This window comes from Rhodnius prolixus, unplaced genomic scaffold (genome assembly GCF_049639745.1).
Source record: "Rhodnius prolixus isolate KJV_2025 unplaced genomic scaffold, Rpr scaffold_6, whole genome shotgun sequence".
Taxonomy (NCBI): Eukaryota; Metazoa; Arthropoda; class Insecta; order Hemiptera; family Reduviidae; genus Rhodnius; species Rhodnius prolixus.
The window spans coordinates 41,356,363-41,370,046 of NW_027411634.1; the positions used below are offsets into that span (position 1 = coordinate 41,356,363).

Genomic DNA, 13,684 nt, shown 5'->3' on the forward strand with positions numbered 1-13,684 from the left:
CTCTGTGTTGAATTGATATGGAATGACCCAACTGGAGATCGTTAGGAGAGGATTTCCGCTCTGGGCTTTCCGCTTAAATAATTAAATATTGTTAAGTATTACATATGTAACAAAAATGCCAAGTTGGCATCGGAAGTGCCATTGTACACAATACATTGAAAGTTTTTCAGAAAATGGTTTCCTTAAAGTGAACATGTATAATATGGAAGTGAACTAATTTTCAGATAAACTTCCGAGTTACAAGAAAATTTAATTACGTCATCTGTGAAAAGAGGAAGTCGTGTGAGTGTTCACATCAAATTTAAGAAGCGTTTTCATTCACAGCCCAAAATGTTAATTGGGAAGTTTTCTTCTTGTTCTTTTTGTTCCAGAGTTCTTAGTAGAAGGTTGTGTAAATATTGTCCTGAGGATCAGATTTTCACTCTAAATAAAAATGATAAATATATGGAGCTTAAAATATGTAAAAAAGTAGTGGGAGAAAAGAAAGAAGCTGCTGTATATAGCACCAAGACCATCTTGGGAAGTTGAAGTGAAGCATACTTAGCACTGGGTAAAGATGCACCACGCGATGTACGTGACAGGCTGTACAAATAAGGCACCCCTTCTGTCAAGGGCAGGTGAATGTATAGTAGTAGTAGGATATTAAGGGTAACTATAGATGTTCCCACTTTGGTACGTACTGCTTGTATAGTCTATTGAGGAGTGAGGTTATACGTGGTAGTGTGAGGTTATAACTTAGGTGCGCGCGCATTACCCAGGTTTTTTTTTTACAGTTTGGGGGGTAAACTCAGGTTACTGAGGAAGGAACACAGGCTGGATTAGAACCAAAAGGGGAAAGAGTGAAAGGCCCTAAGACGGATTTGGTGGGACTACAGGGAAGTTCTTCTGGAGGGAGCGGCAACGCAGACCCTCCAGGTAAAGAGGCAGTCGCTGGAGTCTCCCAGAAGTTGAAGGGTATTCACATTACACCTAGGAAGCCGAGTGGGGCTCAGCGGAGAAAGCTGGCTAAGCTTAAGGTCGCTGTGGCTGGGAAGGAGTGGATTCCTGGGAAAGACTGGAGGGAAAGGGGGAAGGGGCAGAAGACCTCCAGAGTGGTAAACCAGCCAGGTGGGCAAGGTATAATTCCTTCGACCTCCTCGGATGGGGCAGGCATTGGGAAGGAGGTGAGAGTCGTTAGTTCTCTCCCTCCCAAATCAAGTCAGACCCCTAAGAGGCCTAGGTCGGAGGTCAGTACTCCAAGTTCGGCGTAGGAGAAGGCGGTGGCGCAGGGTAGCAAGAGAGTGAAACTCCCAGAGGAAAGGCCTACGGGCTCCTTCAGGGACGCTCTCTGTGCTCAAAAGATGGCCATCGTTCTTGACTCCTATCCGAATGACTTTTTGTCGGAGGAGCAAGCGGATCTTCTTCAGCAGAAATTGGCGGAGGAGATCTGTAGTGAGAAATGTACTGGCAGCATCGGACCCCAGTTTCGGAGCTGCTTTCTCTCCAAAGGTGCACTCATTCTCGCTTGCGAGGGTGAGGATGCGAGACTTTGGTTAGAGAGGGTGGTTCCGGAGCTCCGGTTGGGTGAGGGAGCTAAGCTGAGGGTGGGTCCTGCCAGAGATATCGTGAGGGCGGCTAAGGTGGCTATGTGGGTACCTGGCGCTCTCAAGAATACCACTCCGTCCGTTATTTTGGACAAGCTGCTCGTTCAAAACGAGGGCTTGGATATAGCGGAATGGAGGCTCCTAAATAGGAAAATCGAGCCCAAGGGTCAAACTCTTGTGTTCGAAATATCGGAAAAGGCCCTAAGTAGGTTGAAGGGGACTAACTTCGAGGTTTTTCTAGGACTCGAAGTGGTCAGACTCAGGGTAGTTTCGAAGACTTCTACTGGTGCTGCAGCTCATGACCCCCCTGAATCGATGGAGGTTGCTTCAGGTGAACCTCCATCACAGTAGAGGGGCGTCTGCAGCTCTAGTAAAATTCATCAAGGAGAAAGATATCGCCATTGTCCTCATCCAGGAACCCTGGCTGGTACGGGGGCGAATTGCAGGACTTTGCGAAGCGAAAGGTAAGATTTATTATGACCACAACCTTGACAATCCCAGGACATGTATTTTTGTTAGGGAAAACATTACCTCTTTACTGCTAATGGAATTTTGCTTCAGAGACCAGACCGCAATAAAGGTGAAGCTACATGTGGACCTTAACAAAAACTTACAGTTTAAAATGTTAAGTATAAGGGTTGATTAAACGCCAAAAGGTACACAAATCAGCGAGTACTCAACATTTCATTAATTCTTCATTAATAGTTAAGTAATTCTACTGCATTAATTTTCATTAATAAGTTATTTTTTAGAATTTATTAGATGTCACAGACCCTTATGCTGGCCATTTTCGTCTACAAAATATATGTTCAAGTAGCACTGTAGATTGACTGTAATATCTAGTTATCTATAATAATGAAACTATTAATTACAGGTTAAAAAGAAAAAAGTTATACAAAATATAAAAAAATTATGAGGCTAAAAAATTCAAAACTTTTTTTTATAAAAAACTTACATCAATGATTTTGTTTATTTTATTTATTTATTTATTTTTATTTTTAAATAAAAATCGTCGGTTTAAGTTCATTCTTTGATTAAAGTAATTGTTATTTTATGTAGTAGTCAAACGTTTATAATAATAGGTAATAATTATCTGGCTTTATCACAAATAATATAGTTTTCTTCAATTACATTCTCCATCTAGGTGTTCTTCCCACAATGTTGTATATATGTAATATAAAGTAAATAAGATATGCATATTTTTAGGACAGCTAATTATTCCAGTATTTTACTATAAGTAAAATTAGGGGGACTAAATTAAATTACAATAGAGAAATGAATAATTATTGTTTAATAATCTACTTGTTATAACTGTGTGTTAATTGTGCTCACGAATATTTCGGTAAGACGAATTCAAGACAGTAGCCTACTCTTTGTCTTTTTCTACTTTAACATGCATGTACATATTTATGTGATTTATCATAATTATAACAAAAAAATATTATAAATGAAGTGGCCAGCATAAGGGTCTGTGACATCTAATAAATTCTAAAAAATAACTTATTAATGAAAATTAATGCAGTAGAATTACTTAACTATTAATGAAGAATTAATGAAATGTTGAGTACTCGCTGATTTGTGTACCTTTTGGCGTTTAATCAACCCTTATACTTAACATTTTAAACTGTAAGTTTTTGTTAAGGAGATTTTTGTACCTTTTGGGTAGATTTTCCTTTTTGTTTATTTTACAAAGTTACATATGTTCTTTACAGATTTTTTTAAAATTTGGAATAAACAATTCTACCATTATAATCTGATAAGGTGTTAAGTCGAAACCGTAACTACCAATGGAGAGATCTTTTTAAAGAATGATTATAGTTGCGTTCCCCCAAACCATTCTCAATAACAATTTTTTTGAAAAAGCGTTTTGAATAACATAGGAAGGTATTTGTACGTAAATAGCAAAATTAAACTGCGATTTCAGTACTTCCTTTTAAGAGGAGTAAGAAAAATAAACTACGATTGCAGTACTTCTTCCTAAAAGGCAAAGAGGCAAAGATCTTTTAATCGAACGACAATTCATTGATTTAAATCGGTTCACTCATTGATAATTTAAATGATTGCAGTACTTCCTCTTAGTAGGTGCAAGAGCATCAGCAACGTAGAGGAGCTTTAACCACTTATTCGAGCTGAATTTTATCACAATCGGACTAAGCGTTATAGAAATATTGGTAATAATAGTTTTAGAAAGGGCCTTATTTGGGTGGGGCAAACTCCCCTCCTTATGAGGCACGGCGTCGAGACTTTTAAAGTGCAAATCTGTACAAAATTTCGATTCGAATGACCCTTCATTCATGCAAATCGGTTCACGTGTCGATAATTTGCAACGATTGCTATACTTCCCTTTAACAAGTGTAAGAGCAGATCGTCGCTTTAATGTTACGTAGGGGAGCCCTAACCCTATCATCCTACCAAATTTTATCAAAATCGGGCCAAGATTTACAGAGTAATTAGTAATAATAATTTTGGAGGGGGCCTTACATAAAGGGGGCTAACTCCTCTTCCATTCAATGTACAGGATCGAGACCCCCAAAAGGCACATCTACATAAAATTTCGAATCGAATGACACCTCATTCATGAAAATCGGTTCACGCGTTTAGGCGCTACGTTGTTTACAAAAAAGGTAACAAGAAGAAGAAGAAGAAGAAGAAGAAGAAGAAGAAGAACAAGAACAAGAACAAGAACATTTTTTGAAAAAGCCGTTTTTGCTCATTTTTGGCAACTTTTTTCTCGAAACCTATAAGATCTGGGTTGTTGCAAAAAAATTACAGTCATAAAGGAGGGTTTGCCCTATATTATAAAGAAAATTTGGGAATTTTATCTTTTATAGAAAAAGAGAAAAAAATTGTCAAAGTTGGGTGTTTTTCAACGTTACGCTTTTTCGTGCAGTTTTTGATGGTCAACCCTTATACAACTGTCCTACCGGACAGTTTTAATAAGGAGGCCAGGGAGATTGTCGTGGCCTCGACTTACCTTCCATATGACTCTACAGTCCCTCCCCCATCGGAGGAGATGCAGTATCTGACCAACCGGTGTAGGGAGAGAGGACTGCAACTACTGATTGGGTGTGATGCTAATTCCCATAACGAGGTATGGGGCAGCTCAGGAACCAATCAGAGAGGTAAGTATCTTCTGGACTTCATTAGTGCGAATAATTTGCATGTTATAAATGAGGGAGAAGAACCCACCTTCCACAACTCTATTCGTAGGGAAGTGATCGACCTAACTTTGGGAACTAATTTTGTATCGACCCTTGTTAGGAACTGGCATGTGTCGGGGGTTCCCTCACTTTCGGATCACATGTACATTAGGTTCGACATTGGGTTTGACTGTAAGGAGGTGGTTACTTACAGAAACCCTAGGAGAACAGACTGGGACTCGTTTAGACGGGATCTCAGCGCAAACATTGGTACAGTCAACAATAACTTTAGGACCCGGATGGACATTGATGAAGCTGCTGAGAGACTTCAGGGCGTCATCAAGGAGGCCTACTGGGAGAATTGTGCGGAGACAGTGATGACATCTAACAGGAAAGTAGGCTGGTGGAATAACCAGCTGAAGGAGCTCCGCAGTAAAGTTAGGAAACTGTTCAATGTAGCTAAAAGAAGGGGTACATGGAAGGAGTACCGTGAGGCCCTAACTTCTTACAACATAGCCATTAGAAAGGCTAAAAGAGATGCTTGGAGGAAGCTCTGTGAAGAGGTAGAGATGACCTCGGAAGGGGCTAGGCTCCATCGCATAATATCAAAAAGTCCAGGGGGTGCCCTGGGTACCATCAGGAACGAGGAAGGGATTTTTACCAAATCGGGGAGAGACACATTGGAGGGTCTCATGAGAACTCATTTTCCCGATTCGAAGGTAATTGAGTCAGGACAGCATGGTGAGGATACTCTGGGACCCGATAGGTGTCGGGGGACCAGGGAAACCTGGGCCGTGGCTAAATACTGCATTACCTACAATAAGGTGGTCTGGGCTGTCAACTATTTTAAGCCCTATAAATCCCCGGGTCCTGATGGCATTTTCCCTGCCCTTTTGCAGCAGGGGAAAGATTTAATTACTCCTATTTTATGCAGGATAATGAGGGCATGCTTGGCACTCAACCATGTCCCTAGGGCATGGAGGCCTGTAAAAATTATCTTTATTCCAAAGCCCGGGAAGAGAACTCATACCCAGGCGAAGGAATTTAGACCAATTAGTCTAACATCGTTCATGTTGAAGGTGCTAGAAAAACTGATTGACATGTATATTAAGGAGGTGGCTTTAAAGCAACGGCCTCTGCATGCCAATCAGCATGCCTACCAAACAGGCAAATCTTGCGAGACAGCCCTCCATTGCCTGGTTAAGGAGTTGGAGGCTTCGGTATTTTGCAAGGAGACAGCTGTGGGCGTGTTTCTGGATATTGAGGGTGCCTTCAGCAACACTACCTACAGTTCAATTGCCTTGGCGATGGATAGACATGGCGTAGAGTCCACTGTTTCAAGATGGATCTGTAACATGCTATCGTCAAGGAGAATTACAGCGATCCTTTTTGGGGAATCGCTGGAGTTAACGACAGTTAGGGAGTGCCCTCAGGGAGGGGTTCTATTCCCGCTCCTTTGGTGTATGGTCGTAGATGAGTTACTTGAGGTGCTAGACCTTCGTGGGTTCTCGGTCCTTGGCTATGCAGATGATATTTCGGTAGTGGTCAGGGGTAGACATGAGATAATCGTGGATGAACTCATGCAGAAAGCTCTCAAGGTTATAGAAAATTGGTGAAGAAGGGTAGAGCTTTCAGTGAACCCTTCTAAAACTACTCTGGTTCCCTTTACAAGGAGAAGGGACAAGGAGAGCTACAAAAACCTTCGATTTTTTGGTAAAACTCTGGATGTGTCGGGTGAGGTCAAGTATTTGGGCATTGTCCTGGATACCAGACTCACTTGGAAGGCGCAGATAGAGAGAGTTACATTAAGGGCTAAACAGGCCCTTTGTGGAATAACTAGAACCTGTGGGAAGACATGGGGTCTTAGCCCAAAGATGACCCACTGGCTCTACACACGTACAGTCATACCTATCATCACCTACGGTTCAGTGGTGTGGTGGAGGAAGACTGAACAACAGACGGCAATTAAGGCTCTAGCAAGGGTGCAGAGACTGGCCTGTCTGATGATCACGGGGGCCTTTAGTAGCACCCCTACTGCGGCGCTGGAGGTACTTCTGGGGTTGGCTCCGCTTCAATATGCTATTCAGGCGGAGGCAAGGGCCAGTGCGTACAGAATGGCGAGAAATGGGCAATGGAGGCGTATAAGTTCCTGCATTGGCCATATGATTATTTCAGATAAGGTCGACCCTGGGCCGGTTATTGACATGGCAGGGGACAGTATCTGTCCTAAATACAGTTTCGAGACTCCTTTTCAGGTGTGTATTAAACCGAGGACTGAATGGAGGGTAAACTGGACGGATCAGTACCGGAAGGGAGGCATTTGGTTTACCGATGGCTCCAAGATGGACTGTGGGACTGGGTCTGGAGTGTATGGGGTTAAACCCGAGGTACTCATTGAGAGATCTCTTGGGAGATACGCCACAGTCTTCCAGGCCGAGGTTTTTGCTATTAAAATATGCGCTGAGGAAAACCTGCGGATGGAACCTAGAAATAGGGCGCCACGGTAGCCGAGCGGTTAGAGGCGAGACCTTGCGAAGCTAAATATGTATTGTAATGGGTTCGATTCCCGGTCTTAGGCCTTGGATTTTATTTAATGGTTAATAAAAGAAATTGACAGCAAAGTAAGGGAAGGGATTAGCTATGCGGTCAGCGTATTGGATTCCCACGCGGAGCTCCCGGGTACGAATCCAGCTGCTGACCCTCTTCCTAGGAGCTTCTTACAGCTCACTGTCCGGTATGGACAGTGTTGTCTGTAACGAGAGAACACTGTCCGGATGCCGGCAGTGCAATGAAAAAAGTTCCGGGCGCCAATAACCTTAGATGTTGACGCGCCTTAAATCATTAAATAAACAAAAAAAAATACAGTAAAGTATGTTTGCTAGTCGCCTCCGTCCACGACACCTAATTGGTAGTTGGACGTTAAGCCACGCCTGAAAAAATAGGCGATTACTCTACTTTTTTACTTTACTTATTAGATGTGGACCAATTTATCCTTAGTATTATTAAAACTATTAAGCAAAGGAATCCTTAACATATTTGTGTTTAATAAACCTGAAATTTTGAATGAAAAAAATCTTCAGCAGCATCCACAGATTTAAGGTATTTTTTTTGTTAACTCTGCGCTGAAGAAGTATTCTGAACATTAAAATTTTTCTATCAGTTTATCATGAACAGTTTGAATAAGCTCAACTTTAAAATACTGGCGTTACTAATAATGTATTTAATTATTTTACCATATTATTAATTTCATGTTATATTATTTTCAGTGTCGAGAAGTGTGGACAATTTTTCAAGAAAAATCAAAAAAGGTAGAGTCTCATTTAATTTCATTTATGCTAGTAAATTTTAAATTTTAAATTAACATTTAACTATTTTGTTTTAAAACAATATATTCGATAAAAATGAATGGGTGTTGTTAAGTAGTTGGTTCTCTGACTGCACTAATCGATCACAAATCATTTTGGTTTAGCTTTTGATGGAACAGCTGTTTGAACTCTCACTGCGCATGCTCTGTACAATCTCCAGTTAGAGTCAGCTGGTCCCTTTAGCCGTACTGCGCATGCTCTGTACAAACTCAATCCAGTCAGAGTCAGCTGGCCCCTTTAGCCGTTTCCTTTGATTCACTCGCTACTGTTCTTTCTATTTCGTAAAAGTGTTGCGGTTTCCCCGAGCCTTTTTTAATAGGGTAATTCTTTCTTTTTCCTTTTTCTTATAAGACTCGTAAAAAAATGATCTAAATTGTAGACGGATTACGTAAAGCTCTCTTGGTTCGTTCATTGGCTAACCGCATCTATGCAACATTTACTCCTTTTCTCTTGAGCGTATTCTTTTTTTGTATTCGTTCTCTTTTCATGTTAAATCTTTAACCTCTCCAGTGCTCATGTTTCTTCCTGCAATTTATGCTGCAGTATGCTGGCCATTTATGTTCTAATGATTCTACCCGCTGATTTGTTACTATGTTCTCCTGTCGTATCCACAAAAATTGTTTTCTTATCATAGGAAATTAACCAGGTAATTATTTTGAAGTGTTATCACTTAGTGTTAATTAAGCCAGCTAATTGGAAACAATTATCACCCCCCAAAAATAATTAGGACATATTTGTAAAAACCTCCACCACTCTAGTGCGATACCATTACACTTGGGCGTGTTGAAATTCTCCAGAAGATAATTTATGTATGACTATGCGACTCATAATGGACTCATTATTAATGTGCGGTGACGTAGTCCGGACATGTTAGAACATGCTTCTGAAATAGTGCTTCTAGATATGTATATCTCATGCTTGTACACGCAGAGAGAGACATAGATTCTACATACTGTTTATCTTGTATTTGCATTTAATTAATTAACTTCTCATGCTAATTGAAGTTAATTATTATTCTGTGTAAATTATTTATGCTACTAATGCACGTTGGTGTTCACCAGTGATTTATCATAGAGCATAATCTATGATACTTTAAATCTAAAAGAGAGGATATTCCATTCATTTTAATTGTTGATGTTAGTTCTCCACTAGCTCTTATTAATGTGCTAGTGGAGAAGCTAGTAGGAGAAGCATTGAGAAGTATTCGCTCAGAGGAGGGCCCCTCAGTAAGAATTAATGGTTTCTACAAGTTGCTTTGAGTTCAGCTCAAGAAGGTAGTCCATAACGATTCAAACTGGTAAAACAAAAAAAGTCTTTGTCACATTACATTTGAAATGGAACCTTTAGAGGTTCCTTAACAGCTTTATACCGCCAAAACTGGTCGATCGATTTTCCAGGAAAAACAGATCCAGGTGCATGTGTGTGTGTGATTTGGGGAAAGTAAATGGAAACAGTTTTCAGAAAAGCACGCCCCCCCAAAATGTAAAAATATCAATACAGTGGCACTATCGATTAGCTGATTTTGTTCAAAAACTTATTAGTAGGTTCCAGGTTCGATATATCGAATGTGAACCTATTCCAAACCAGTTCATACATGTATCACAGTATGTGTGAAATCTTTGTTTTTATTTATTTATTTTGTAATTTACAATCTGCATACACTGTATACAATAAGTAAATATGAAGAGTACGATGAACTGGTGCTGGAGGAGAGCAGGAGGAGAATGTACTACCCAGCGGTAGCACTCTCTATAGGAGAGAGGAGAATGTGAGGAGGAGAGTGTGAGGAGGAGAATACGAGGAGGAGAGAGGAGAGTAATAATTTAGGTCTTCAACCTACAAGGAAGTCGCCGCGGGGCCACTGGCGGTTCAGTCGGCAAGGAGTATTAGGGATGTCAGAAGAAGTGAGAGACAGTACAAGAGGATTTGAGCTAGTCGAGAGAGTAGTATGGAATTTTTGGTATTTAGTCTTGGCGAGTTGGTCTATGAAGGGAATGTTGAGATCGGTGTGAAGAGTGAGGTTAGTCACCGTAGAAAGGAGCGTCAGCTATCCTGTCGGAGGAGTTTTGATTGAAATGTTTTGTACAGTCTGTATGTTTGTAGGTTTGGCTGAACCCCACAGCTCTAGTCCGTTAAGTCCACCATAGGTTTGAGGATAGTGTTGTATATTAGGCGTTTGAGTTCTAAGGACAATTTGGAGCGTCCTCCAAGTAGTCCTGTAAAGCAGTTTCGTGAAAACTGAATAATATTTTTAAGGATTGTTTTGGATTTATAATTATTTGGAGTGAATGGAAATGATTCGAGTTAGTGTCTTGAGCTTTGTAGAATGAGTCTTGTTTTTCATCAAATTTTTATAAGATAACATTAATGCTTATAAAAGCCAAGTAAAAAACTTCCCTTTTGACCTAGAAGAATGCCGACCGTGCTTATTCAGTTCGTCTGCTCTCTCTTTCTACCCTTTTGGCTCGCCAACTACTCTCTTTCGAAAATAATTCTTTAAAGTTTCACTTTAAGCAAACAAGTTGGTTAGTAATAATGCCAACAAACTTGGTAAGGAATATTTTTGTATCTATTCAATAAGCTGTTACAGGAGAGGGGAGTTTTGTGAGCTTTAACCTAATCTCAGTATCGATTAAATCGTTTATAATAAGTTTTATTACTAGAAGTTTAAGCTAGATAAATTTATTTTCCAAAATAAACGCGCCAAGCTTAGCCTGATGTCTTGTTTAGTTAATGGCTTAAAGTTTTATAACCTGATCCTTTATTACGTCAACATCTGTTAGGTTATAATGTTGAGCTTTAATTTTTTCGTTAATCCTTTCTTTTTTACTTACTAAAATTAAGCTCTTGTTTTATCCTCTTGATACCTTTAATATTTTACTTTCGTTCCTGCTCAAGAAGTTTCCTTATCCTAACCAGGAGAAGTGAGCGGTTAAGAAGATTGGGGACTTAAGGAGCCATTTTAGTTGCAAGTCTAAAATGAAAATTCTATAAATTTCTGGTTGGCTAAAAGCTTGTCGAGTACCAAAACTAGATTTCAAATTGAGACTTCCTGTGACTTATCGTTTTTGGGTTATTAAAACAGTCCGGTAGGGCAGTTGTATAAGGGTTGATCGTCCAAAACTGCACGAAAATAGTGTAACGTTGAAAAACACCAAACTTTGACAATTTTTTTCTCTTTTTCTATAAAAGATAAAATTCCCAAATTTTCTTTAAAATATAGGGCAAACCCTCCTTTATGACTGCAATTTTTTTGCAACAACCCAGATCTAATAGGTTTCGAGAAAAAAGTTGCCGAAAATGAGCAAAAACGGCTTTTTCAAAAAATGTTCTTCTTTTTCTTCTTCTTCTTGTTACCTTTTTTGTAAACAACGTAGCGCCTAAACGCGCGAACCGATTTTCATGAATGAGGTATTGTTCGATTCGGAATTTTATGTAGATGTGCCTTTTGGGGGTCCTGACGCTGTACATCGAATGGGAGAGGAGTTAGCCTCCTTTATGTAAAGCCCCCTCCAAAATTATTATTACTAATTACTCTGTAAATCTTGGCCCGATTTTGATAAAATTTGGTAGGATGATAGAGTTAGGGCTCCCCTACGTAACATTAAAGCGGCGATCAGCTCTTACACTTGTTAAGGGAAAGTATAGCAATCGTTTCAAATTATCGACACGTGAACCGATTTTCATGAATGAAGTGTCATTCGAATCGAAATTTTGTACAGATTTGCACTTTAAAAGTCTCGGCACCGTGCCTCATAAGGAGGGGAGTTTGCCCCACCCAAATAAGGCCCTTTCTAAAACTATTATTACCAATATTTCTATAACGCTTTGTCCGATTTTGATAAAATTAAGCTCGAATAAGTGGTTAAAGCTCCTCTACGTTGCTGATTCTCTTGCTCCTACTAAGAGGAAGTACTGCAATCGTTTAAATTATCAATGAGTGAACCGATTTAAATCAATGAATTGTCGTTCGATTAAAAAATCTTCGCCTCTTTGCCTTTCTAGGGAGAAGTACTGCAATCCTAGTTTATTTTTCTTACTCCTCTTAAAAGGAAGTACTGAAATCGCAGTTTAATTTTGCTATTTACGTACAAATACCTTCCTATGTTATTCAAAACGCTTTCTCAAAAAAATTGTTATTGAGGATGGTTTGGGAGCCGCAGCTACAATCATTCTTTAAAAAGATCTCTCCATTGGTAGTTAACAACTTATCAGGTTATAATGATAGAATTGCTTATTCCAAATTTTAAAAAAATCTGTAAAGCAGATATGTAATTTTGTAAAATAGAAAAAAAGGAAAATCTATCCAAAAGGTACAAAAATCTCCTTAACAAAAATTTACAGTTTAAAATGTTAAGTATAAGGGTTGATTAAACCCCAAAAGGTACACAAATCAGCGAGTACCCAACATTTCATTAATACTTCATTAATATTTTAGTAATTCTACTGCATTAATTTTCATTAATAAGTTATTTTTTAGAATTTATTAGATGTCACAGACCCTTATGCTGGCCACTTCATTTATAATATTTTTTTGTTATAATTATGATAAATCACATATATGTACATGCACGTTAAAGTAGAAAAAGACAAAGTTAGAGTAGGCTACTGTCTTGAATTCGTCTTACCGAAATATTCGAGAGCACAAATAACACACAGTTAATAACAAGTAGATTATTCAACAATTATTCATTTCTCTATTGTAATTTAATTTAGTCCCCCTAATTTTACTTATAGTAAAATACTAGAATAATTAGCTGTCATAAAAATATGCATATCTTATTTACTTTATATTACATATATACAACATTGTGGGAAGAACACCTAGATGGAGAATGTAATTGAAGAAAACTATATTATTTGCGATAAAGCCAGATAATTATTACCTATTATTACAAACGTTTGACTACTACATAAAATAACAATTACTTTAATCGAAGAATGAACTTAAACAGACGATTTTTATTTAAGAAATAAAAATAAATAAATAAAATAAACAAAATCATTGATGTAAGTTGGTGTAAGCATTTTTTTAAACAAGGTTTTGAATTTTTTAGCCTCATATTTTTATTTTATTTTTTATAACGTTTTTCTTTTTAACCTGTAATTAATAGTTTGATTATTATAAATAACTAGATATTACAGTCAATCTACAGTGCTAATTGAACATATATTTTGTAGACGAAAATGGCCAGCATAAGGGTCTGTGACATCTAATAAATTCTAAAAAATAACTTATTAATGAAAATTAATGCAGTAGAATTACTTAAATATCAATGAAGTATTAATGAAATGTAGGGTACTCGCTGATTTGTGTACCTTTTGGCGTTTAATCAACCCTTATACTTAACATTTTAAACTGTAAGTTTTTGTTAAGGAGATATCTACTTGGAAGTGAGAGTTAACAAGTTTGCTTTCAGTTTTAACTTCTCTAGTTTTGATTTTTTTAAATTTATGTTACGAAATAATTATTTAACTTTAAATTATGGGCCACCCCACCGCCCATAAATCGAAACAATTGTTCAACTTGTAAATGGTTATTTCTAAAATAATTTTATTGCTCTCAATAAACCGAGAAAAAAAAAATGCAAAGTCT

General features: G+C 38.3%; 1 protein-coding gene across 9 annotated transcripts in view; it reads left to right on the top strand.

Moving 5' to 3' along the window:
* Mgat2 (alpha-1,6-mannosyl-glycoprotein 2-beta-N-acetylglucosaminyltransferase) overlaps nt 1–13,684 on the top strand; it is a 160,407-nt gene that overhangs the window by 16,769 nt on the left and 129,954 nt on the right. For 8 of the 9 annotated variants that reach the window (XM_074140512.1, XM_074140511.1, XM_074140510.1 and 5 more), the window contains exon 2: nt 7,990–8,031. The exons of the other annotated variant lie outside the window; for it this stretch is intronic. The gene's annotated coding sequence lies outside the window, so the exon portion shown is untranslated. The remainder of the gene's footprint in view (nt 1–7,989; nt 8,032–13,684) is intronic. 9 annotated transcript variants of the gene reach the window in all.